We start from the raw sequence: 27,372 nt of genomic DNA, 5'->3' as shown, positions 1-27,372 counted from the left end.
GGGACTTCAGGCTTCTCCAGAGACATTCGTCCAGTGCCTTGGGCAGTCAGTTGACCTCCCTGCACGGCCCAGGCCTGGGGCTCAGCCCCTCACCGCCCCCGCAGCTGGGCAGGAGGTCTGAGCACTGTAGTCCCCAGGGTGGCTGCAGCTGCCCAGGGCAAGGCTCCAGGCATCTGGGCTGGAGTGAGCTCACCCCATCAAAATCCAGAGACGGGGCGGGGGCGGGAAAACAAGGATCCCCTGCCTGCCCACCTGCCTCCTGCCAGCACAGACTGTCTCAGAGTCCCCTCCCCTGTCCACAGCGGAGGAACCAGCAGATGCTGTGACCCGTAGCCCCCAACTCTCCAGGGAGGGACACGGACCCAGTCAAGGTCCCCCTTGCATGCTGCTATGATGCAGGCTCCCAGGTAAGCCCACCACAACCGCTCTCCCCACTCGGCTCCAACCCAGCCCCCACAGACAGGGTCAAGGTGCCCTGCCCCACCCCCAGGCCGCCCGGTGCCCTGTCCACGGGCAGCAGACAGCAAAGGGGAAGGAATCTGTCGGGGCAGCACTTTGCTGTGCAAACTGCCAGGGGTGGGAGAGCCCGACACAAAGGCCTTTAATCCCCTGGCAGGCCGAGAGGGGCGCCGGGCCGGAAAGGAGGGGGCCGCCGCCTCCCCTGGCATGCCTGCACTGCCCGTGCCACTCGGGAGGCCTGCCAACTTCCCACACTCAGGCTCCCAAGGTGGCAGGACCTTGGCCAGCCAGTTGGCCAGGAAGAACAATGATCCTCAAAAGGAGAATGGCCAAGGCTCACTGTGTGCCATCCCCACAGGTGCGACAGCCTCTACAAGGCCCATCTCACGCAAATCCATGACCCCCTTTTACAGATAAGGAAAAAGGCTCAGAGGAGTGAAGTCACCTGCCCAAGGTCACACAGCTAAGGCAAGAGGAATCTGGTTTGAAAGCAGGGCCCCCTCTCCTGTACTCTGCTAGCTTGGAGGCACAGCTGCCAGCGGCCCCTGCTTCTGACCCCTGTTCTCTGTAAGCGCATACCGAGGCCTGGGACCTGGAAAGGCTGCATTCCAGCCAGCGCCCTGCGGGAGGACTGAGGGCCTGTCAGAGACCAAGGGAGCAGGAAGTTGGGGTCTGGGGTTCTCGTCCCAGCTCTGCCTCGAACTCACCATGTGGCCTGGGAGAAGCCCCTTGACACCCTTCCCTTTTAGCAAACTGTAGGGGGTCCCTACTCTTTGCACTCAGCTTCCACACCAGCCACCTCTGCTGAAGCACAGCATCAGGAAGGCAGTGATTTCATCTGTTTTGATCATGGCTACATCTTTGGAACAGAAAAGACATACTAGCTGCTCAATTAATATTTGGTGACACACTGAGACTGAATGAATGAATGAACGAACTTGCCCACCAAGCTCGAGATAGGAATTAGTCCATTTGACAGACGAAGAAAGTGAAGTTCAGAAAGAGAAAGTAAGGACTTACCCAAGATCAAACAGCTAGAAAGTGCCAGAATTATCTCCGGGCCTCAGTTCCCCATCGATAAAATCGAGGCAATAACACCTCATCCCAAAGAAAGGAGGGGACTGAATCACACAGTTCCTGAAACCCATCCTAGCACACCCTGGCCTTTGATAACAATCTCTCCAGGCATCAGTTTCCCCAGTGAGAAAGAGGGGACCCTGCTTGGCTTGCTTCCTTCCTGGGGCTGCTGGGAGAGGCAAGTGGAACGAGGGGTGATCTGCTCTGGGAAGCACGGCCAGATAGCTCTGAATCTGTCTGGTCCTTTCCTAGGTGGCCCTGACGTGGTCTCTGCCTGGAAGGCCCTATGACGTAGCTGGGGCAGGCACCCGAAAGGGACTGCTACCACCACGGCCAAGCAGAGCACTTTATCCCTGAGTCTCAGAGGGCCGCTCCAGGCCGCCTCGGCCACTTTCTGGTTAGGCAGCCTCAGCTTCTGCATCTGAAAACAAAGGCCATCAATCAGACCTGCCCCAGAGGGTTCATTCAGGTCACTGTGACCTTTACTTCTGGAGCACCTCCCACGTACCGGACCCTGGGGATAAAACGAGGCAGGGGACAGTCACAGAGCTCTGTGTTCCTGGGGGAGACAGACCATTAAATGGAGTGACAAAAACGCAGCATGCGGAGAGCTCTGCAGAGGCAGGACGGGGGGGCTGGGAGGGGCCAGAGGAGGGTCCCTCACCTAGCGAGGCAGGGTGGAGTTGGGGAAATGACAATTCAGCTGGGTCTGAAAGAAGATTTCCTTAAGAAAGGAGAGAGTGCACCAGGCGAAGGAAGGGCACGTGCTGAGGCCCAGAGGTGGGAGAATGCACGGCACAGTCGTGCTGTGGTCACGGGGCTCGTCACAGAGCCCAACCCTCCCAGTGCCCTGACTCTGCTCCTGCCACACAGACACCCCAAGAAGGGGCCTCCCCTGGCGCTGAGTGCGCTGCCTGCCAGCTTACAGGGAGGAAGCAGGAAGCCACCAGGAAATGCCCCTGCCCCACCCCTGTGCCAGGTGCCGCCAAGGCAGTGGGGGTGGCCAAGGAGGAACAGCTTTCCGGGCTGGGCCGCCCAGCAAGAAGGTCCCCAGGGGTTGAACATTATCCGCCAAGCACCGTCGGTGCCAACCGCGCCTGCGGTGTGCACGTGCCTGCCTCCTGCCCGGCTTGGTTCTCAGGTTCTCTGGCTCCCGAGTGGCCCTGCTGCTGTGGAGCACTGGGGTGTCTGTGGGCCTTTGAGGCCACACCAACCTGCTCGGGTCTGCCCTGCGGGGTCACTGACCACAGATTTCATGAATGAATCCCCTAACACAGAGTCAGGCCTATGGCAGGATGGGGGAAATGTTCCACACATTTTTGTTGACATGAGACATCACTTACAACAATGACCTCTCCCCAAACCTACCAGGTTAGGCCTTTCCGTTGCTCTCCACCCATCAAAGGATTAGAAGAAAAGCCCTTCTTATGGCCAGCGAGGTGCGGTGCGATCTACCCCCCCCACACCTACACGCACCTCTCCAACCTCAGCTCCTACTGTGCTCTCCCCACTGCCTGCCACATCTGTCTCATTAGTCCTCAAACACACCAAAGCCCTTCCCACCTCAGGGCCTTTGCACTTGCTGTGTCCCCTGCTGGGGACACTGCCTCCAGATTGCTCACTCTTTCTCTTCCTCCAGTTTCTGCTCAAATGTCACCTTTATGGAGACCCACCCTGACCACATCCCAGGGCCAGAATCTGTCACCTCCCTTACCCTGCTTCAGAGCACCTCACTACCTACATTCTACCCTATATTTACTTGTTTATCTGTTAATCATCTCTCTCCCCCACCAGAACATCAGCTCCATGAAGACAGGGACTTTGCCCATTTTGCCCAGCTGTATCCCCAGCACCTCAAAGTACCTGGCACTTTAGATGCTCAATAATATTTGCTAAATTAATGGATGACTGGGGTTTACAAATGAAGAAACTGAGGCTCCAAAAGGTGACTTGCCCATAGTTACAGAGTTGGAAGAGCCAAGATTTGAAGCCAGACCCCTGGTTCCAAATCGGGGTTACCTGAGCCCTCCTCCTGCCACCTCAGGCACCTGGAGCTTTCCAGGCAGGAGGCCCATCTCTGGGGGGACAAGAAGCTGCCTGTAGTCACTGAGGAGAGGCCTGCCCGCTGCCCAGACCAGCATCCCAGGGAGTGGGCGGGGGTCTCGGAGGCGAGCAGGGCCACAGCGCCAGCTCCAGGGCCTTGCGCAAGGCAGCCAGCCAGCCAGGCCTCGGTGACTCCGCTCCTGCTTGCTCCCGTGGGCATCGGCAACAGGAAAAAACAGGCTGGAACAGCTGCGGCCAAGGAGGCCAGCTCCCCTCGTCCCCCAGGGCTTTCCTCATCTGCTTCCTGGAGGGGGAGGAAGGAAGGGGCAGGCAGGGCCGAGCCGAGGCTGAAGATAGGCCCACGGACAACAGAGCTGGGAATAAGAGGAAGTGCCCCCTGGCCCTTTCCTCACGACTAACATCCATTCTGGGGCACAGCAGCTCTGGGCAGGAGCACAGACACACGCGTCTGGGAAGGCTAGTTACACGAAGCTGAGCCGGCTTCCTAGGTCCTAAATGTCTTGAACACGAAGAAAAGGGCAGAGGGCAACTGTTCAGTGTTTCCCAAACTTGCTTAACTTGGAACCCTTTCTTCAATGCAGAGCTCATGGGACTAGGGGTCCACAGAAGACAGTTTGGGAACACCCACCCTAAATGTACACCTTTCCCTCAGCTAGCTGCCAACTAGCTCTCCCTCGGGAACACTTCACACGTAAGATACAGCCCACCACCACCACAGCGGTTTTGAAAAGGGGGTTCTTGAAGACAGAAAAGCCCCAAGGTCCCATGGGAGAAGCACTGATGGAGGAAAAGCAGGCCAGGTGACAGGCTCCTGGTGGCATGAAGGGTATGTTCTCACCTCAGGGTGAAACCCTGTCAGTCTGAGGACGCCCAGACAGGAGCTGCCCCTCCCCTCCCTGGCTGTGGCCAGCCTTCAGGTGACGAGTCCCAGTGCCTGGTCACTCCCAGTCCCCCAGGACCACGCAGAAGGTCCGAGGGTACCGGGTACCGGCGAGGGAAGAAGCTGAATGGGCCAAGGGAGCACTTGCTGCCGAGTGCAGAGTGGGGCTGGCGACGGCTGGGGCCGGGGGAGGAAGGGGCTGGTGCTCTCCCAGGCAGGAGGGGGGCTGAGAGTCTGAGACAAGAGTCTGAGACGGGCTTCCAGCCACAGGCAAGTCCCTTCCCCTCCCTGGGCCTCAGGCTGCCTCCATCAAATGACGAAGCAGCCTGGATCACTGGTTTCCAGTCTGTCCTCAGCGCCTTGGGGCCCACCTTAGAGGGGGTGGGGAGAGGGAAGGGAGAGTTTGGGCCCCCTCCCTCAAATACTCGCTTCAATAAAAACAAATCCACCTTTTTCCATTTTATATTCTGACCTTCTACATAATATGTCTGGTTGAGCCCCTGGTTAACTGTGAGGCCGGGAGCAAGTCGCTTCACGTCTCTGCGCCTCGGTTTCCCCATCTGTAAAGTGGGCATGATAATTCATGTTCATAGTGTCTAACTCCTAGGGCTGTCATGAGGATTAAATAAAAATGCAAAATGCCACAAATAGCACTAGCTCTGTTTGCTGTTATTTATCAAAATATTACAGTATTTAATCAAAACTATTATTTTGATTGAAATAAGGGTTTCACTCCTTAATAATAAGTTAGAAAGCTCTCAACTTAGATGACTAAAGCCTTAGATCTTAAAGCCTTCGGGCTTTAACACTTCAGGACACTGAAATCCTGAAACGTCAGGATTCTACAATTGCAGGCTGTGACTCCCACCAGCAAAGAGGGTGGGGCTAACGAGGGAATCACAAAGTTGGAACCAAGCCTGAAGGATCAGACTGCTGGGAACTGACCAGCAAAGGGTTATCATCATCATCATCATCATCATCATCATCATGGTTTATCTATTTATACCCCACCCCACTCCAGAAAGACTCAAAGCAGCTTACAAAGATGCACACGTTAATAGCAAGAGAAAATTCACTAAATATACATTAAAAAAATTCAGGTAGGGTAGACAGAGGGAGCCCGGAGTGAGGCAAGCAGACAGAAAGCACAGGCCGAATTCTGGAGACCTGGGAGAGCGACAACTCATCCGTCTCTGAGCTTTCCGGGGCCAATGAGAGGAAGGAAACCTGACCAGTGCCTGGATTCCACGTCCCATGAGGTAAAAACAAACCCGTTGCTTAGAAGAAGCACAACTATTCTGATACTAACAGCAGGGAACATCCCGAGGGAAGAGGTTTGTTTGGTGCCCTTCTGTGCCTTTGCCAGTGGGGCTGGCATCCCCTCGGAGTCCACTGACCATGACCTTTTGAGGCTGAAGCCAGGGGCAGAGGCTACAGCGATCAAAGATCCAGGAGGCTGGAATGCCGGTCCAGGAGCGCCCCTAGCATCCTTGGTCTGGACAGGATTACCCATCCCTCCCCAAGCCTGAACACAGCCAGAGCCCAAAATAGCCAGAGCAGGAGAGGGTGCCAGGAGGCCCTGGGAGGGGACCTGGCGAGGCCGCCCACAGTGGAGGGTCCGGTGGGCCAATGCACACACATCCCTGGCGCACAAAGGAGCACCTTCACTTGGGCACATGGCCCTCCCTGGGAGTCCCCCACCCCACAGGTTCCCCCCTCAGCAGCACGTTGCTCACGCAGAATCCAGGCAGCTGCTCCACCCTTCCCACAAGGCGGGCCTTCCTGCAGGAGCCAAATGGAAAAGTCTTCGCGGAATTACCACCCCTACCATATAGGGAAGCGCCCGAAGACCTCCTCCCGCCCCACCTCCAAGATCAGCCTCCCTCAAGATCCTCCTGGGTCCCCCAGCCGCAGGCCAAGACAATAGGGGTTATTCTGGGCTGCATGGGGGTATTTAAAGCTCTGGCTGGGCCTCACCCCGGGGGAACAAGAGGCCTTGACCTCGGCAAGACCTTCCTGAAATTGTTGCTGCCCAGACTGTGGTGACTGGTCCCCTACTCTCTGCATCCCCACCTCTCCTGCTAAGCCCTGAGGCCCTGAGGGATGCAGCACCAGTGCCTCCTCCTCCAGGAAGCCCCTAGGGCCGCTGCCAAAGACCCTCAGAAGAGCTGGGTCCTGGCCCCTGCTCTGCCTCCAATCTTCTCAGCCCAGTTTTCTCATCTGCAAAATGAGGATAATAATAATACCAGGGTGTGTGTAAGCGCCTGGAGGCCTCCGTGGTTGAGATGAAGTCGTGTCTCTCTAGCCACGGCACGGAGTATAAGCAGGGACAGGAATTTCGTCTGTTTTGTCACTGCTCTTTTTCTAGCACCTGGCACATAGTAGGTGCCAAATATTTACTGACTGATATAAATTTTCATGACATGTGTCTGTAACCCCACAGAACACCCACGGTGCTGGGCGCACAGGCGGCTAATATTCTTTGATGATAATATTGCCAGACCTCATTTCGGGTGCTCAGAACATGCCAGGCCTTATGCTAAGTACTGTACATTGATTATCTCATTTAATTTGCTCAACAATCCCAAGAGGTAGGTACTATTATTATCTTATTTCACAAGCAAGAAAATAAGAATTCCACTCCAGGTGGTTAAGGAGCTGGTCTGGGACCCTAAAACTAGTAAGTGGCCAAGGTGGGAGTTAAATCCAGGAACCCCAAAGTCTCTGTCATCCTGCACAAACACACCCCGAAGAAAGGCAGCGGCCTGAACACTGAGCTGGGAGCCAGGAGCCTGAATTCAGCCACTCAGTAGCTGTGCAACTTCAAGCAAGTCACTTAGCTTCTCTGATCTGTCTTCTCTTCCATTAAAACAGGGGCACTAATTCCTATTTCTGGTATCATTAATAGGATCAAAGGAACTAAGGGATGTGACCGTGTCCCCTATATTAGCTCCAACCCCTCCCCAGGGGCAGTGGCCATGAAGGATGGTGGGAAGATGTCTTGGGGGTTGGGGGTGCCCAGAGCTGGCTCTGGAACAAAGCTCAGCAGCTGCTGACAACAGCTGGTAGGAGTTCTGGGCCTGGCCCAAGCAGGGGGAGAAGGGGCGGGCTGAGAAGTCACCTCTGGCCCTCCCCTGTCACCCTTCCCTGCTGACAGCTGCTGGGGCCTCAGGGCCAAGGGCCCCACAGCAGGAGGCGGGTGGGAGCAGGCTCGCTGGGGTCATCTCAGTCCTTATGCTGTCAAGTGCTCAAATCCCAGGGAGCCTGGCCCCGCTGGGCCCACTGGCCAGGACACAGGCCTCGCTGCCCCACCCACAGCCCTTTACCCAGTTCCTGGGGAAATCTGAGTGAGGGTGGAGGGGCTGGAGCAAAGGTCTGTGGGCCGAACATGCCTTGCCTAGAGGCTGGGCGGCCCCAGAGACCCTGGGGGGAGGTGGACGGGCTGGGCTGGGTGGCTGAGAAGGGGGTCCTAGGAGAGGCCTTGTGGTTTACCCGGCAAATGGCGGGGATGGCAGGCCCTTCAGGCAGCCTTCCTGAAGCCTGTGAACTTGGCCTTGCCTGGCCCCACCCCGGGCCCCTCTCAGCCCCCTCAGCTCCACTCCCAGCTCAGTGCCAATCCTTCCAGTCCGCTCCAGCCCACGCAGCGCTCGCTCCTCTGAACTCTTGCACACCCATAATTACCACTGACCATATTTTCCAAAGCAAACATAGAGAAACAGTTTAACAAAGGATTCCCAGGCCACTTCCGGGTGTCAGAGGCAGCCTGGGAGATGTAGTTTGGATGTACAGGTATTCAAATTCTGGGACATGTTCACAGCTTTGGGGGAAGACTATTACTTCTATTTTATTAATAAGTCAAAGCCATCCTAGGAAATGTGTGTTGGCCACATGCCACCTCACACTACTTGGAGCTGACTGGACACTGTAGCCTGGCAACTTCCTAGCTGTGGAGCCGTGGGCAAATCACTTGACCTCTCTGAGCCTCTGGTTCCTCATCTATAAAATGCGAATAAAAATGGTCCCCTCACAAGGCTGCTGTGAAGATTCAACAGGACAGCCTGAGAGCATAACCCAGTGCCTGGCACTGCCTAGGTCTGAGTGTCACTTCTTCTCTTTCCTCCCCTCCCATCCCACCCATCCAAGAGTTCACAGGCCAAGAGAGTGAGCTCTCCAGAAACCCCCATGGAGAATGATTTGTGCTCTGCCCCCTCCCAGGCTAAGTTCAGCTCAAGAGAAACCAATCTGCAGACAGCTGGGACAGGTTCCTGGATCCTGGGCTCTCAGGGCCGGAAGGGATCACCTGGCCCAACACCCTCCCTTATCAGAAGGGGAAACCGAGGCCAACAGAAGGGAAGTAAGGACATCAAGGAGGACCCACCAGCATTGGAGATCCCGAGATCAAAGCCCATCTGTGACACTGGCTGCCCACTGGGCAACTTCACCCCATCGAGCTTCCTTTTAGGGCCCCTCCCTCGCTGCCCCTCGTTGTCATAAGGACCGGTTGGATTACGAATGCAGGGTGCAGAGAGCTGTGCCGGGTACTTGAAGAGGATGTGGCAGCTCGAAGAACAGAGGAAGGAGTCTCCCAGCACATCCATGGCAGAGGCAGACCCAGGACCAGGTCTCCCGGCTCCTAACACCGGGTCCTTCACCTTCCACCATGTCGCCTCCTTTCCCAAGGAGTTCCTGAGGACTCTGGGAGGGTGGCATTAGGCTGGGTCTTTGTCGGGGGCTGACCAGGGCCTGAGACCCCAGTCTCAACTTCTGGGACTTGGAGCTCGTTCCTCCGGCCCATCCTAAGCCCCAGGCAGACAGGCCCAGCCGAGCAGGAAGGGCTGGCGAGCGAGGGGAGCGTGTCCTTGGCAGGGAGAACTCACCTCCCAGGGACTCAGGTTACCGGAAATGGTAAATCTCCTGCTGCCTGCCACCTCAGACCAGGAATGTCTGTGGCTGAGGGAACATCCTGTCCACCTGGCCTCAGACAGCCCAGGACAGCTGGGGACCGGGCCACCCTCTGCTCCCTGCCCCACCCTGGGGTCTTGGGTTGGTCTCTGGGGCTCTCCAGCCACAGGGTCCTGTCATTCTGGGACAGTGGGAGCCGTCATAACTGACTGATCACAGGAGGAGAAGAGAGGGCTGGAAGGGAGACCCCAAAAAGATGGAGAGCCACGCTTAAATCCGACCCATTCAATCCTGTCAAACATGGATTCTGAGCCTCAAGTTTGGGCGAAGGCGCTGATCTCGTTAACCCAACGCAGAAGGTGGCATGGTGTAAGCTGCGGGGCAGAACTGGCCGGGCTGGCAGGGGCTATGCCGCTTCCCAGCTGGGTGGCTTTGGGCAAGTCACAGCAGCACCTCCCGCCCCTCAGCTCTGATACGAAAGTGACAAGGCTGTGACGGGGAGGCTGAAACTCATGGCGCTGAGCCGTGAGTGCCCAGCACAGGGCCAGCACACAGTCAGGGCCCAGTAAACAGCTGTCAGGTACTGGGAGGTACTGGGAAGAAGGGAGAATAACCAATAGTTGTTACGAGAGCGGGTACTATGAACCAGGCATGTTCTCTGCCCTCACGGAGCCAACCTTCTACTTGGAGCCGACTGGATCATAAACTAGCGCTTGTTAAATGACGGGAGCGCTTAAAAGAAAAACAGCAGGGTGAGGGGGACAGGGAGTGGCTAGGTGGGGGCTGCTAGTTCACACAAGTCATCAGGGAAGGTGACACTTATAGACGCATGACAGAAGTTGGTGCATTAGAGGAGGAGGAGGACTCTAGGCACAGGGAACAGCAACTGTAAAGGCCCCGAGGCAGGAATATCTTTGGAATGTTCTAGAAACAGCCAGGAGGCCAGCTATCTAACCCTCCTAACTGCCCTGAGAGTGAGGTATAATTATCCCCATTCCTCAGATGAGGAACGTGAGGCTGAGAGGCTTGGTCATGGAAGGAGTAAGTGGCAGGGCCAGAATTCCAACCCTCCCTCTCAGCAAAGTGTCCAGGGGCTACTGTTCTCAGAACTCCCATGGGGAGGGACAGAACAGGAGAAAAGTACATAAGGTGTTTGAGTCAGACATCTGATTCCTCCAGACCGGCTGTGTGATCTCAGACAAGCGACATGTCCTTGCTGGGCCTCCACGTCCTCAGTACTCAGGGAGGATGATGCTCCTTCGTCCACCTCCTGGTTGATGATGGAGGGGGGACTATGATGCTGGGAGGTGACCTTGAGCTTCTTTGGCCATCTCAGACCCAAGGCTCCTTCTCGGACAGGTGTGAATGCTGCATGCAGATCCTAACAACCTGAACTGCCCCGGGTGACCTCCTGCCTGGCTCCCAGCAGTGTGCACCCTGCCTACGCCTGCCTGGGTCTAATCCCTACTCAGCACCCAGGCCCTAGCCACAGCCAAGAATCTGAGCTGCACTCCAGCTCCAGGTGTCAGACGTGCCCCTCACCCCCAGGACGCTGGACCCAGCCCAGGAACAGCTCCTGGTGCTTCTGACCAGGCAGAGGCCCACAACCAGCCTTTGCAACCAGGGGCGCCACAGCAGGCCAGCCTTTGTGGGCACCGAGCCAGACCCTGAGGACCGGCCAAGTGCAAACAGCATGCTTGGCGCCCAGATACGGGCGCGTTGGAGCGGGCAGGCTGCCCACTGCCCCCGTCACAACAAACCATCTTCTCCGCCCTGCTGAGAGGGGCCCCGACAGCCGGCACCTCCGCAGGGAGCTGGGACTTCCAAGGGAGGCCTCCGCCCCGACTCCAGTCCTCGGGGGTGGGCAGTAGGGATCTCGGAGGCTGGACGCAGAGATCCTAGATGCCAGCAGCTGAGCAGGGAGATAAGCAGAGGCAGGCTGGGGGCGTGGGGGGGAATGAAGGGAGGAAAGGGGAGCTGCATGGAGCCAAGTCAGGGCTTTTTTACATTAGGGGTGGAGTCAGGAGAGGGGAGAGGGAGACCGCCCCAGCTGCTGAGAGAAAGCAGGCAGTGTGGCGAGAGGGCCAATCCTGTCTGCCTCCACTGAGGCCTGGGGGTCTCTCAGGCCTCTGCAGACAGAGGCTTCCAAACTGAGACAGGGAACCAGCAATAAAGACAAAGCCACTCCTTACTGAGTGCACACAGCTCTTCCCACGCACCAGGGCCGTCCAACAGAACTTTGTGCAGTGACGAAAATGTTCTATATCTACATTGTCCAGTAAGGTAGCTGCTAGCCACCGGTGGCTACTGAGTCCTTGAAATTGGCTAGTGCAAGAGAGAAACTGAATTTTTTTTTTTTTTTGGAGGAAGATTAGCCCTGAGCTAACTACTGCCAATCCTCCTCTTTTTGTTGAGGAAGACTGGCCCTGAGCTAATGCATGTCCATCATCCTCCACTTTATATGTGGGACGCCTACCACAGCATGGCTTGCCAAGCAGTACCATGTCCGCACCCGGGATCCGAACTGGCGAACCCCGGGCCGCCGAGAAGGGGAACATGCGCACTTAACCCCTGTGCCACTGGGCCGGCCCTGAGAAACTGAATTTCTATTTTAAATTTTTTAATTTAATTTTATTTAATCAAACTTAAATTTGAATAGTCACATGTGGCCAATGGCTACCATACTGGACGCGCAGATTACACCATCACCATTCCTTAAACCAAGCCTGGACGTAGAGCTGTCTCCATTTTACAAAGAAGGGAATTGAGGCTCGCCCAAGGCCACAAAGCTGGTACGCCGGAGAGGTGAAATCAGAACCCGGGCCTGGCCCCTCCACTCTGCTCCCACCCAGAGGTATTGTCAACGCTGGAGAAGACGAACGGAAATCGACATGTGTGGGCGATAAGGCTGCCCAGTTAATCAAGACATCAAGTCTCTTGTTTTTGGCCCGAATTCTGTCGGCTACACCGGTTATCACACACTGACCAGAAGCTCGGACAGGCCATTTATAAAAGTCTTTGATTTCTTGACATGAGGAAAGGGCAGAATGATGACAGAGTAATTCCAGCTGCTGGAGGATCCAAGTCTTTGAGAACACTGGGAATCTTCACTAACAAGAAAGCTGGGCTTGACTTACTTGCTTCATCACCCCAGACGCCACGAAGCCCCCAAGGCTCCTGGGAACTGGGGGACACTCTCTCGGGAACACAGGGCACATTTTCCTGCCTCTGGGCCTTTATGTATGCTGTTCCCTCCTCCTAGAATGCTGTTCCTATGCCTCCCAATCTAATCTACTCATCCATCCTTCAAGGCCTGGCTCAACTACCATCTCCACTCTGAAGTCTTCCTGGACGCCCAAGAAAGACATCTTTCTCCCCCGTATATCCACAGGACTTAATTTGTACCTCTTAGGGGACTAGAGATTTGGGCCTCATTATAGCCACTTGAGCAAATGTCTCCACTCTCCTGCTGGACCCAAAGCTCCTTGGGGGCAAACACCATGTTTGTTTTTTTTCATATTTTATACATATATTTATAGTTTAACCTTTAGATAATTCCCAAGGCCGAGTGGCAGCTAGTGGATAATATACAAATATTTACTAAATCGAATTGAATGATAATAGTGGCTTAGAAGTCTGGGGACTCGATTTCTTACAGCTCTGCCCCAACCTCCTATGATCCTGGCAGGTGAGTCCCTTTCCTGCTTTGGACCTCAGTTTGTACATCTGTCAAATGGGGACAGTGATGGTACCCGCCTTGCTGGGAGACTATTTGTACTTATTATATTTATTTAACAAACTCTATGGGGCTGGCCCCGTGGCCGAGTGGTTAAGTTCGCACTCTCCGCTGCAGGCGGCCCAGTGTTTCGTAGGTTTGAATCCTGGGCGCGGACATGGCACTGCTCATCAAACCACGCTGAGGCAGCGTCCCACATGCCACAACTAGAAGGACCCACAACTAAGAATATGCAACTATGTACCAGGGGGCTTTGGTGAGAAAAAGGAGAAAAATAAAAAAATAAAAATAAAAATAAAAAATAAATAAACAAAAAAAATAAAAAACAAACACTACGTGCAGGCACTTGAAAATATTATCTTCATAACAGCCCCATAAGATAGGTATTGTTATTACCCTCCCCATTTTATACAGGAGGAAACTGATAGTGAAATTAAATAGGTAAAGGAGAGAATGCAAGTCAAGTGTTCAGCACAGGGTGTGGCACACGGTAAGTGCTAAGTAAAGTGTAGTAACATTTTTTTTTCGGTATAATGAAGAGTCTTTGCAATTGGGGGAAACTTAGGATACTTCCCCAGGGCTGGGCATATAGCAGGTGTTCCTCAAAATACTTGCTGCCAGACTGACTTGGTCCCAAATGTACCAGTGATGGGTGGGGTGACTCTAAGCCCAGGACAGCCCCTGCTCTGACTCCCCTCTCCCCGACCTGCTGGGCAGTGGCTGCTGTCTGAACCACAGGCCACGGCAGTGGAGAACCCCTTTCCTGCCCCATCTTTCTCCAAGGACAGTAGGTGTGGAATGACTTGGGGGAGGTGGCTTCCATCCAGCTGTGCTGATCCCATGGGGGAATGGAGAGAAGACAGAGTGATCAAGTCTCAAAGGGAGGGACACTATTGACTTTCTCCAGTCCTGCCAGGGGCTCCGATATCCCATTCCTTTCCCCGACCTCAGTTCAGAGCAAAAGAAGGCAAGAAGAGGCAGAAGTTGGGAAGAGAACCAACATTGATGGAGTTTCTATGATGGCCATCTCTCCATGCCTCAGTTGTCACAAGTCAAATGACAATAACTCCTACATCACGGGGGTGGTTTTCAAGATAAAATGAGACAATGTATGTGGAGCAGAGCTGCTCCCGCTTTGACGCGTACAGGAATCTCCTGTGGATCTTGTTAGCGAGCAGAATCTGATTCAGTAGGTCTGGGTGGGGCCTGAGACTCGGCATTTCTTACAAGCTCCCAGGTGAGGCCCAAGCTGCCGGTGCCTGGACCACCCCCGAGTCGGAACAGTGCCTTGCACACAGTAGCCCTCAATAAAAGTTAGCAAAGCTTTTTCTTCCAGAGATTTAATCCTTAAGCAACATCCCTAGGGGGCTGGAACCGTTATTTCACCACTGACACTACCGAGGTCCAGTGGGGTGGAATGACTTGCCCAAGCACAGAAGGCTAGAAAGAGGCAGAAGCAGGACTTGAGGCCAAGTGTGCAGACCCATCCTTCCCACGCATCACACCACCCCAAGCCCCACCCGCCTGGAGCGGCAGCCAGAGGCACAGGGCTGAGGCCACACCAGCCCCGCTCCTCAGCCCCATCACCAGCCCCTGCTGGGCCAGCTGGGCCTCCGGAAACAGGCCCAGCCTTCCTGCAAAGAGGCCCTGGGCCATCATCTCCACTCCCCCAGCGGCAGCTTCCAGCGGCCTCCCCTCCATCGCCTTATAAAGCGGCCTGAGCTGCTCTGTTCGTTTAATTTTATATGGAGTGAACCGACCGTCCTCTTCCTGTAGCCTCGGCCCCACGGCTTCACACATTCCTTCTGGAGCAACATTCCCTAATTTAACCACAGCCCCTGCTCTCCAGGGCTCTCAAAATAGCAGCTGCCAGTGGGGGAAAATGCCCTAATGTTATCAAAATAAACGATTCTCCCTCCTCCCCTACTCTGGCCCTGTATCAACCTCAGGACGCAGCCCAGGGAGGAACCAGGGCTGGGAGGGCTGAGGTGGGCTTCGGGTAGGCTGGGAGATCCCGCCAAAGCCCTGTTCTCTCCATCCTTCCAGCCCTCTCACGTAGGTCCTCTTCATACTCGTTCCTGGGATCTCCCCAGGGATCCTTTCCCCCTAAATCCTCCAGCTGGTCCCATGGGCCACCATTGCCCTGGTTACCCAAGACTAGGATTCAACCTTCACTTTCTCCCAATAACAAAAACTATAACAGTAATAATCGCTACCATTATCCAGGTATTAATTATGAAGTAAATACTTCCCACACCTTGGCTCACTGACACCTGCAAAGCAGGGATCAGTATTCTCTTGTTTCAGGAAATGGGTGTTCAGACAGGTGAAGTGACTTGCCCAGGGTCACACAGCCTGGAAATGGCAGAGTTGGGGTCGGAACCCAAGCCCAGCTGTCCCAAAGCCATAACCAACACACCCCCTTCTAGCTGGGACTTCTCGGCAGGGTGTGAGCCCGGGAGAGGAGGAGCAAAGAGTTTTTTGCGCTCGAAAAGGGCTTGCTCACCTGGCGTATTATTGTAGGGTTTGCTCACATGGCTGGCGCCAAACCACAAGGGCCGTTTATACCCTAGCTCATATTTAACCCAGATCCGTGGGCCCTAAGTCTGTGCCCAGGACCCCAGGGGCACAGGCTGCCTGTCAATCTGTGACTCCAAGCCCCTAGTCCCCGTTCCCCCTCCCATGTGCCCCAGAGCAGGGCTGCCACATTAAAGCAGGGAACACCCAGGTGCTGACATACCTCGGGTGCAGCCAGTGGCGAAGGAGCTGGGCGGGTGGGCCTCCCCATCCCCTGCTCTCCTGGGGCCCAGAGTAATCATTAACGGGGCAGAGCCAGAGAAGACAGCCTAGGCCACATTCCCAGCCACACAGCTGGGCTGCTGTGGCCTCTGGCATGGGAGAGGGGCAGCTTGGACCACCTGGCCAACTCAGGCTGGCTGGGAAGGCCTAACCTGGTATCACCAGGGCAGGTGGCCCAGCAGGTGCCTGAGGGCACTTACACAGCGTCTGGGCCCTCTTCAGTCACCCTTCCTACCTTACTCCCCTGGCAACATTACGAAGACCCGTAAGTGGTAGACAGGAGGATGGACCCTGGGGCTTGGGGCCTTCTCAAAGTTGTAGCCGGGGGGAGGCTAGGCAGAACAAAATCGAGCCCCTTGGTTTACCTAGGACCAAGTACCAGGGGCAGTCTTGAAAGTAGGGGGGAAAGTCACAAAATAATAGTTCCTGTTATTTATCAACTGCCTCTTCCGGCTGTAGGAGATTTACATGAATTCTAATCTTCACCAAAACCCTGCAAAGGAGCTATTACCATTCCCAGCTGACACATGAGGCTCAGGGAGGTGAAGCCACCAGCCCAGGGTTACACAGCAATAAGTGATAGAGCCAGGAGAAGACTCAGGGCTGTTCCTCCTGCCCATGGCACTATTTCAAAGTACAACCTGCAGAATTAACTGATGGGGGTGCTAACAGGTCACAGAAAGGAGCCTCTGAGCCCTGGCCAGAAACCCCAGGGCTGAGTGGGGTAGTGAGAGTGGGGGTGGCAGGAAGGGTGTCCCCCAATCTGCATGTGCCAGGTAATGGTGGCTCTGGGGCTTCCAGCACCTGTCAGGGCAAGAGCTGGGCCTTCTGTGAGATGGCAGCTGGGTGGGAAGGGGCATTGGAGGCCTGCAGGAGGTGGGGCCCATGAGTGTTGAAGGGAGGAGGGTCCTGGAACCCCTCCCCCAGGGGTCACATTCTCCATCTTCCTCCCACTTAGAGAATTCCCTTCAATTGCTCAGGTGAAACCAAGGTGAGGCCCAGGCAGGCTGAAAGCTTTGATCTTATCACACATTCCTGCCCCAGCGTCCCTGTCCCCTCTCCCCACCTCTTCCCACCTACCTCTTCCCCCCACCAAGAGGTTGGAAATCAGGCCAATTTAACCCTTTCCTTCAAGTCAGATCCAGCCTGAGCTGATCCCTGCCTCCCTCCAGCTCCCATAGGAGGGTGGGGAGAGAGAGAAGAGGAAGGAAAGCAGAAAGCAGGAGCTGAAGCCTTCTCCCCTCTTTTGACTCGCTGTGCCACAGAACCCCAAACCTGAGCTCCACAGGCAGCTTCCATGTCTCCTAAATTAAAATAACCAGACTCAGTATAAATAGCCCTCGCTATTTCCCACATCCATGAGCTCATCTGAGACCCACGATAAAATTGGGCTGCTCTCCTCTCCACCCTGGCGGGTCTTCTCCTCTGCCCCAGCCCAGGGGAAGCAGTCTCCCCAGGTCCCCTCTTCCCATAAGCTAGGGGAACAAACTGTGGCAATAACTAGAATAACAAATAGGGGCTGAGACAAAGTCTCAGCTATCTCCCAGAGGTTGAGCGGCCCTGGAAACCAGCTCTAAAGGTCTTAGAAGACTCTTCCTTGAATGCAGCCTGCTTCCCCACCTCCCTCTCTATTGACTCATCTACCACCCAGCGTGCCTCCCCTATCAGACAAGAAGCTCCTTCGACCCATGCTTGGTGTTTGTACCTATCACAGGGCTGGGCACAGAGCTGGCACTCCATAAATGTTTGCTGAATGAATGAATGGTCTTATTTTGCATTTGGGAAAACTAAGCTCAGAGAAGTTAAATGACTTGCCCTAGATCACACAGCAGGGCCAGGAGGAGCACAGGGATCTTGTCTAATGCTCACTTGCTAAACACACTTTCACAAGTCCCCTGGATGTCAGTTCAGTGGCAGGTGCCCAAGGGGCACAGAGGTGAACTGATGTGGGCAGATCATTGCAGGGGTGATTCCAGGTCCAATCAGGAGGACAGGCTAGACTTCAAGCTCTAAGGGAGCAGGGAGCCATCTCCTTCATCTGCTTCCCTAGCCCAGGGCCTGGCACTTGCATGCTGGTAGCGTCAATGAAGAAAGACGTGGGATCGGTAAGATGGTGGGCTTCGCAAGGTGGCTACTGCCCCAGGCCCCAGAGAATGGAAGACCACCAACTCCTGAGGGGAAGCTAGTGGTTTTCTCCAAGAACTCAACATCGTTTTCCTCTGAGTTGGCAGGTGGCCAGAGAGCAAGAAAGGAACCCATTCTGTGGGTAGGAAGAATGAGGCCCAGGAAAGAGTGTCGGTAGCTGGCTGGCAACCAAGTGGAGGCCCAGGCATTGACCTCTTGCCTCCTGGTCTGGGCAGGTACAGGGCAGGGGACTGGAATGGATGTCACCTCGGCTATCTTGGTGACTTCCTCTCATTCTTTCCCCAGTGTTAATGACTCCAGCAGCAGGCCAGGGACTTCCTGCTCACACATTTGACAACAATGTGAATTTAGGGACCATGTGGACGATTTCTGGACCCCTGCCCCGGACGCCTTCCTCCCCCACCAGTCAAACCTCCTTGCTTTTTAAGGCCCACTTCCTCCAGAAAGTCTTTCCAGATAACTCATGCCAAGTGGATCCTTCCCTTCCCTGGCAATCTTCTGTCGTCTGGACCTTGAATTGTGCTGGGTACGTATGGTTCATGAGTCCTGCCTCCCCAACAAGACCCAGAGCTTCTGGAGGAGGGCCCAGGCCTCTAACTTCTCCCAGGAGGACTGACAGAGCTGGACTTGGCTCCCACCCTCCTCTGCACCTGGCTGTGTGATCTTGGGCAAGTCACTGCTCTCCTCTGAACTGTTTCTCATCTGGAAATGGAGACACAATCCCAACTACACAGGAGAGTGTTAATAACACAGATAAAACACTTAGCGCGCTGTCTGGCACACAGCAGGCCCTCGGCAAGGGATGAGAGAATCAACGAATGGACGGATGGATGGATGAATTCTCGACTCCTCCAACGCACAGGGATGTTCACATGACACAGCCTAGGATTTGTATGCAGATTCCACCTCCCAGCTGGGCCATGTGCTTCTGTGCCTCCTACTTCACCTAGGCCCCCAGAAGTGAGGTGGGCACAGGGCTGGCTCAGAGCAGGCCCCACTCAGCAAAACTCCACTGAACTCCAAACAGGGCAGGCCCTAGAGGCCCTACAGAGAGCTTGAGATCTGACTGCTCAAGGGTCTCCCAAGGGTCTCAATCCCAGGAAAACCCAAATCCATCTCCCTAGGGAATATTATCACTAAGTTGAGATGGAGGCCAAGGGGCAAAAGGTCCCCAGCTCTGAGGAGTAGAAGCTGGATAAGCCCACAGGGCAGATCAGCAGCTTGCTGTACCCTCTGCCAAAGTCAGCCCAGTCCCCCTCCTCCAGGCAGCCTGTCCTGACTATGCCAGTCCTCCCAGATTGTCCTCTCTCTCCACTCAACAAGGTGGACCTACTGGGGAAGGGATGACAGCTTTGGAGTCAGACAACCTGGGCACTTCTCCCAGCTGTGCCATGTCCTGGATGGTTGACTTGGGCCAGCCATGTCCCCTCTCTGTGCCTCAGTTTCCCCTGTAAAATGGAGATAATAATGCCAACCTCAAAAGATTGCTTTGAGCATTATATGGGATAATGCCCAGAGAGAACTCTGTGTGAGGCTTGGCTCAAGAGAGGGTGGTGATTTTAATCAAGGCATGAGCCCTCACTGAGCCCCGGCTGACAGTCTGAGTGACTGAGGTCACTGTGGAGGTCCCAGGGCAGAGAAGAGACTAGTCTGTCCTCGGGAAACTCCTGGGTCTCTGTTCCTTTGGCCCAAGGGTCACAGGAAGGCAAATGGCAGGAGAGGGAGTAGAGCTGTTAAGTGGAAGAGGCCACTGGAGCTAGGATTTATGAGGCCAGAATTTCAGTTCAGCCAGCCAAGCGAGGGAGCCAAAAAGAGGCATGATCCCAGTTCCCAACTATTTGAAAACTGGAAACGCCAAACAAGGAGGGGGATGAGCCAGCTGGGGTGAGGATGCGAGGCCAGGACCAGGAGGTGGGGGCCAGGGCTGGCTCCTTGGGGCCAGCATGGGGAGGTGGGGGCAGGGACCTGGAGGTGGGCTGGGAAGGGGCCAGAGGCAGCTGGGAATTCCCAGCCCCACCCTAGCAGAAGCAACTGCCGGGTCACCCGAGGCCTCTGAAGTCCTCCCCATCCCCATGGACTGGGACTGGGGAAAAGATGCCCAACGTTAAAAAAATGAAACACCTGGATGTGACCCACCCTAATGGGGAAGGGGCACGTCTCCACCCAGCAGCCCAAGCCTCAGGCACAGGACAGGAGAGAGGTCACGACGCACTGGCGTCTCTTTCTCTTTGGTCCGGCTGTTTCTCTGAGAGCCCACTGGGGCCAGATTTAGAGCTGCGTGGACCCACCCACCCTGGCCAATGAGGACCCACTACAGGTCTTCCCAGGGCTCCCGGAAAAAGGTCCTGCCTCCTCCAGTGTAGGCCTGAAGAAGGACGGGGCTGGGATGGGGTCCCAGGAAGCCCCCTCCACCGCTCCCCTTAAGATGCATGAACATCCTTTCTGCACCCATGGGAGTCACTTGGCCATGTCTCTTGTTGCTCAGAGCCCACCAACTGCACACATCTGGGAAGGGGACAAAGCGTCCACAGGCTCCAGCCTTTCCCAGGCCACACCCTGGGGTGTGCCCCCCTCCTTCCTCCCCTCCAGGAAGGAGCAATCGGGTGGAAGGGTGGACTCTGTCCTGCAGCTGCGGCCTCGGTGGGGGAAGGGGGCAGTGACAGATCAGATCAGTTCCATCCAGGGCTCTCAGACTGGGAAGGAGAAGCGGAGGGCACAGGATGACCCCTTTACTCGGCCATTTGTTCAACAAGCCCAGAGCGGCACTGGGTCACTGGATGGCAGCGGCTGTGATCAGGGGAAAGTGTGTCAAATGCCACACTGGCCTTGCCCTCAGCAGGAACAAGACTAAGAGCAGCCGCTGACTGTCAAACAACTATCACATTCCAGACACCGAGTGAGGTGCATCCACTGGGTCTCATACCCACCTGGGAAACAAGCATCATGATCCCTATTTCTGACCTGAGGCTCAGAGAGATGAAGCAACTTGCCCAAGGTCACACAGCCAATTGGGGCTGAGCAGAGACATGAAGGCAGTGCCCTCTGAGCCTTGACCATAGTGCCCAGAGAAAGGGGCTCTGAGTCCAGTGAGGGCATAGACAACTGGAAGATGTCAGAGTGGGCACCCCCTCTTGTCCCACAAGCTTCAGACTCAGGAAAGAACAGTGGCTGGGAAGGACAACTCCCCTGAGTCCAGGGGCAGATGCAGCCCCTTCCCAGTCTTCAGCAAGGAGCCTGAGCACCAGCACCCTGCAATGAACGAAAGTGAGTCCCCGCCCTGATGGAGCTTCCATTCTAGAAGGGGGAAGACAGTAAATTCCATATACACACGCAAATATATAAGCCATGAGCTCAGGCTGTGGGCTCCAAAGGGATCAGCGTCTGCAGCTCCACAAATGTACACTCAGCAAGACCCCCTCGACGAAGGCGGGGCTGGGAGGGGGCTGACTGCCCGAGCTATGAGTCAGCCAGCTCTGACTCCATCCTCCGTCCATTGTCCCCTCCATCACCTGCCATTCTTCATCTTCCTCCCAAGCCTGCACCCCCTGGAGGTTCCCCACCTCAGTTAGTGGCAGCTCCATCCTTCTGGATGCTCGTGCCAAAGACGGTGGAGACACGTCTGACTCCTCTCTTTCTGTCCCACCCCACCCCAGATCCGTCAGCAAATCCTGTCAGCCCCACCTTCAACATACACTCAGGATCCAACCACTTCTTCCCACCTGCACCACCCCAGTACAAGCTCCCATCATCTCTGGCCGGGGTCACGGCCTCCTTTGCTTTTATCCTTGACCGTCCACATCCTCTTCTCCACACAGCTAATAGAGTGATCTCTCGTCTCACTCAGAAGCAAATCCAAAGTCCTTCCTACGGCCAGGGCTCTGCCGATCTCCCCTTGCCAACCTCTGACCACATCTACCACGCTGCCCCTCACTCAGGCTGCTCCAGCCACACAGGGCTCCTTGCTTTCCATAAACATGCCAAGCACACCTCGGGGCCTTTGCACTAGCTGTTTGCCCGCCTGGAGTGCTTTCTCACACCCTCGCTTCCTTTACATGCCTTCTGTTCAAACGTTATCTACCAGAGGCCTTTCCTGAACACCCACCCCACATCACCACCACTTTTTCTTCCGAGCACTTATCCTCACCTGACATATATTTATTGTTTGCTTTCCTGCACTAGCTTCAACACGAGTTACCTGAGGGGAGGGAATTTGACTTTCTTGTTCTCTGGCGTAACCTCAGCACCTAGAACAGGGTCAGGTACTTAGAAGATGCTTAGTAAATACTTAAGTGAATTTCAAGTCTAACACACACCTGTAGGAGACTTTAGTTTACACACAATGTTTAATGACATATATCATTTGTCCATTCATTCATTCAACACCCACTGCAAGCCTTTGTGCTCCAGATGGCCCCCTAAAATCCAGAGCAACAGAGAAACAGGGTGCCCTCCTCCAGGCCTCAGGGGAAGGGCTCTGGTAGGTAGCTGGGAGCTGGCCCTAAGGACACCTCAGGGGTACGAGGGATGCCCCGGGGATGCGCTCAGGTCCCTGCAGTCCTGGCACAGAGGGGCATCGAGGAAAGCAGGGGAGGGTGGGTTCTGCGAGTGGCTGAGACTTGAAGGCCGCACATTCCCAGGCCTCAAAGAGTCACCTTGTTCTCAGGGCTTCATGACGGTGCCCCTGGCCCAGCCACCCCCAGCAGCCATGAGCCACTCCCCTCTCAAGGCCGCTATTGACACGGACCCGACGCCACCAGGCTGGGCAGCGAGGCTGGCGGCTCCCCGCGAAGTGAGTTCCACACATTCTTCTGGGTTTCAGTCAGCCAGCTCTGGGCGATGGGGCGGCCAGCAGGCCCCAGCCAGGCCCTGGGAGCAGGATGGGGGCAGAAGGGCCAAAGAGGCCAAGGGCCAGGTTGGGGCAACATTCCAGCAGGGCCAGGACCCTCTGTCCAACCTCCTCCTTCCTGGCAGGAGCAAGATGAGGGGTAGGCCAGGGTGGGCCCTGGGAGCAGGGTGCCATGGGCTCAGCAGATCCTCAGGAAGCGCTGGGGAGCAGGGTCACGTTCACCACCTCCTCCTCCAGCCTGACCCCTCACAGCTGGGACTGGGCTGGGGCCGGGGGCAACAGGCCAGGGCTGGGAGTCCTTCCCGCACGCCCCAAGGGGTCTGAGGGTCCAGAACCCACATGTCTGGCCTCCCAGCGGCCTGTGAATCATCGTTCCAGATCTTTCCACACCCCCGGCGGCCCCTCCTGCCCTCCCTCCTGCGACTCTGGCCCCAAGGCCAGGCAGCCCTGAAGCCTCTGCAGACTCATCCTAACCCTGAGCCCCCAGGGAACAGCCAGGGGAACCGAGTGAGGGCTCCACGCAGGGCAGCTCGGCCACCGTCCTTTCCTGTGCTTCCCACCCAGGGCAGGGCCCAGCCGGGCCCACTCAGGCCTTAAAACGCCTGGATTAATTCAACTGTCTTTAGGGTCTCAAACATTTAATGAGCAAATTACTCAATCAACAAACCTACAAATGAACAGGTATTGACCACCCGAGACTAGACTTTAGTGTTTCTAGGCTCCCGCCAGGGCAGGCAACCCCAGAAGGCTCTGTAGACACTGAGGCACACCCATCCTGAGGGACTGTCCCTGAAGCCAGACTCCTCTCTTCCTTGCCTGAGTGGCCCCTGCACCCACTAGGACCTGAGTTCTTACTTTCGTCAACATCAGTGACAACAGTTTTATGAACACCTCCTGCCAGCAACAAGCAAGTACACAGTAGGGAGAGCGGTGAGGAGCTTCGTGTGGCTTTGAAGCCTGGCTCCTGGTACCAACAAGTAGGCGTATGTGAGTCCGGGGCAAGTTAGCAACCTCTCCGTGCCTCAATTTCCTCTGCTTAGACAATGGGGACTATACTAGTAGCTAGAGCTCAATGCATGCAACAGATGTACTGAGTGAGCACTTTCTACCCACAGGTGCTGAGGTTCACAGCAACAGTGAACAAAACACAGAAGGTCCTGCTCTCGTGGACCTTAAGTTGGGGGTTAGGAGAGAGAGAAACAAGTGAACAAACACAACGCAGAGAGTGACAAGAAAAAAATAAAATAAAGTGAATGTTGGGCAGAGTAGTCGGGGACCTGAAGGAAATGAAGCCTAGAGGGTCACAGGGATATTTGGGGGACAAGCGTTCTCAGCAGAAGGAACAGCAGATGCAAAGGCCCTAAGGTGGCAGTGCGTTTGGCATGTTCAAGAGACAAAGATGGATGTAGCTTGAGGGAGCGAGTGAGGGGAGGGATGGCAGGAGGAGAGTCAGAGGGAGCGAGGAGGTCAGGTCTTATGGGTCTGGAGGGCTCTGTGAAGTCACAGTCAGCTTGGGTCTGACTGTGAGCTACATGGGGAGGGCGGGGAGCTTCTGAGCAGGGGGCCAACATGTGGGGATTCACTGAGAAACTCCGTGCCTGGCAGGCAGCGGGCACTATCCGCTATTTTGTCATCATCTGGCCTACCACCCTAAGACCTTCCTACCCCCTGGTCTAAGCCCTGAACCCAGGTCCCTTCTGCCACCTTCCTTCCACCGGTCTCCCAGGCCGGGCCTCAGACCCACAGATCCCAACTTGCCTGCGCTCCGCCTGAGAACAGGCCTGGGCCAAGCCAGGTGGGGGCCACAACTCCCCAGACACAGGGAGCTGGGCCTAAGGCATGGGGGTGGCCCACCACTGCCCCTTCCAGCCTCCGCCACCCTCTGTGCAGGGGCCTGCAGCCCTCCCTCCGGAAATCCCCAGGGCATGCTCATACCCCCCAGCAGCAGGTCTGGAGCAGGGGGGTTGTGGGGGGGGGGGGGGCAGGGCAGCCAGTCCTGTCAAGGGGGAGCTGAGGTGACGCTGCCCCCGGGGGAAGGGGAGGCTCCTTGGTTTCCCCGCCCGCCTGCCCGCAGCAGCCTCCCCGGCGAGGAAACCCAGCCAAGGCAGGAAACAGGTATCTCGGAGACTTCCCTCCTCAGCCTGGAAAACACCGTCAGCCCCGCGGCCCCCTCAAGACTCCTGTCTCCTGGCAGGGCTGGCCCCAAGAAAGGAAGGGCTAAGGCCTGAGCAGGAAGAAAAGGGGTCAGCAGGCCAAGGCGGGCCCTGAGTCAGCCAGGCCGGGCCCCGACCCCTCACAAGCCTCCCCACCTCCTCTGAGCTGAAATCACTCCCACACTTAATCACAGACCACTGTTTCCTCTGTCTCCTGCCCCCAGTGAGGTCTGGAGCTCTCACCCTCCTCTTGTGTCCTACCCTCACCCACTCACTATCGGCTCGTGGACGTGAACTGAGGGGCAGAAGAGGTAAAGAGCAGTAGGCAAGGAGGAGCCCAAGGCTCGCTGGGGCCCTGGCTAAGAACGTGATGCCATTTAAAACACAACAAACTTCTTACCCCCATTTTACAGATGTGGAAACTGAGGCTCAGAGAGAGGAATTTGCCCTAGACCACACAGCTAAAAAACGGCAGAGCTGGGATTCAGAGTCAGGTCCGTGAGACTTCAGAGGCTGAGCTCTTTCCAGCCCTCTGCCATCCGCCTGGGGTCGGACAGCGAAGACCTCGGTGTGGTGGCTGAAGAGGCTCTAGAAACCCACAGGATTGGAGCTGCCTGTTCACCCGTCTGAGTTCTGGGAAAGCAGACAGGGCCTGTCCTTGCTCAGCCCCTTGCACCCGTGTCAGACGCACTGTGCACAGTAGGTGCTTGGCCAACATCTGCCCGATGAATGAACCCCTGAGCTCCCAGGGACTGTCCTGGAATGCTGCTCAGTGAAGATGTGATGAATGAACAAGTGAATGAGACGATGCTGCAATCTGGGAATTTGTGTGGAGATTCCTAGGGCACACAGCAAACAGCTCCACCCGCCTCCCCACTCCTGCCCCTGTCAAGCCCAAGCATCCAGGAACACCTCATGGGGGAGAGGGGGTCAGAGCCAGGGGAGGGTCAGGAAAGGAAGACATCCCATGTGCTAGGTTGGTGCCTCCTTTCTGGAAGAATAAAGATCAGTGTCTGGAGCTGCAAGTTCAGATCAAGACTGGAGAACAACAGATGGGCCTGCTGGATGTGCCGGGGTGAGAGACGGAGACAGAGGATTAAAGAGGCTGGGGAGTGGGGTAGGAGGGAGGTGTGGGTGGGTGGGGTGAGAGGTTAAGGGTCAGGTTGGGGTGGGGGTTAACCAGTGACTCAGGAGGGCAGAGGTGAGAGAGCCGGCAAGGCGAGGACAGGGAGTCAGTCACTGAGTAAACACTGGCCAGCCTAGAAAAGTCTCTCTTGGCTCTGAGAATTGGGGGACAGAGACAGGGGCCACCTAGGACCCCCTCAAAGCGGGTGCGGGCGGCTCTGTGGTTCACCACAGCAGGCCCAGCTCCCCAGATGTGCCCCCACCCACATCTGCCACCAGCTCCCTGCCCCGCCCTTCTGGAGTTCACTCAGGTCTCCCCAGCCTCTCCCAGCTAACTATGCTATGTTCCTCAGCAAGAGCCCGTCCAAGCTCAGAGCAGGGGGCGGGCTGTAGGGGCAGGCCTCCCCGCACCTTGAAGACCTGAGGAAGAGGAAACTGGGGAAACGGATCCACCGGGTGTCCACCATACAACAGGCCCGGCACCAGGCACTTTCCTGTACATTCCATCCAGTCCTGCCAACCCCCCTCCAGCCGCGCACTGTGAGGCCATGCATTCTGAGTTCCCTCTAGGCATGTGGCTGGCCTCAGAGCAGTTAACTAGCTTGCCCCAGGTCACACAGCTACTCAGTGAAGAGCAGGAGCTGATTCAAGTCCTGGGCTGGGTGACTCCAGGGCCTGTGGGTGTCCCACACAAGCCTCGGTGTGTCTAGAACAGCTCTTTACTTGTGCCTGCTCGGCTACAAGCTCCCCAAGGGGACAGACAGCATGGGAAAGTTCCAGTGAGGATTGAGAGGGTCCCCATCACTCCTGAATGCACCTTCTCCAAGTTCGCACAGAAAGGGGTGCCCTCGCCCTGCCAAGTTCCCACCCTGCTAGAAGTTTCTCCACCGGGTCCCCAGGAATGGCAGGCCGGGCCATGCCTACCGCGACCTGGAGACTCGGCAACGTGGCCGGGTGACCCGCGGGCTCCCACGCGGGCCGGCCCCGCCCCCGGCCCCACGCAGGGTCCCGGGCGCCCCTCGGGACAGCCCCACGGCGGAGGGTGGCGCCGGCCTGTGCCAGCCCGGGGTCCCTGGCGGCGCCGCCGTCCCGGGCCAGAGTCGCAGCCGCGCAGCCTCGGCGCCCCCGCCAAGTTGGCAGGAGCGGCGAGCGGGGCCCCAGGCGCCCCCGGCCCCCCGCCCCGCAC

The 27,372-nt window shown here is 56.2% G+C and overlaps 1 protein-coding gene and 1 long non-coding RNA gene across 11 annotated transcripts in view; one reads left to right on the top strand and one right to left on the bottom strand.

Moving 5' to 3' along the window:
- The window catches only part of LOC139045355 (uncharacterized), a 28,824-nt gene extending 1,462 nt beyond the window's left edge, over nt 1–27,362 (top strand). Inside the window, exons 3-4 of the long non-coding RNA XR_011503579.1 lie at nt 303–407; nt 818–27,362. This is a non-coding gene — a long non-coding RNA (uncharacterized lncRNA). The remainder of the gene's footprint in view (nt 1–302; nt 408–817) is intronic.
- HSPG2 (heparan sulfate proteoglycan 2) overlaps nt 1–27,372 on the bottom strand; it is a 99,254-nt gene that overhangs the window by 71,729 nt on the left and 153 nt on the right. The gene's annotated exons all lie outside the window — the stretch shown is intronic.

Source organism: Equus asinus, chromosome 5 (genome assembly GCF_041296235.1).
Source record: "Equus asinus isolate D_3611 breed Donkey chromosome 5, EquAss-T2T_v2, whole genome shotgun sequence".
Taxonomy (NCBI): domain Eukaryota; kingdom Metazoa; phylum Chordata; class Mammalia; order Perissodactyla; family Equidae; genus Equus; species Equus asinus.
The sequence above is the reverse complement of the archived record's forward strand: the minus strand, read 5'-3'. Positions and strand labels throughout refer to the sequence as shown.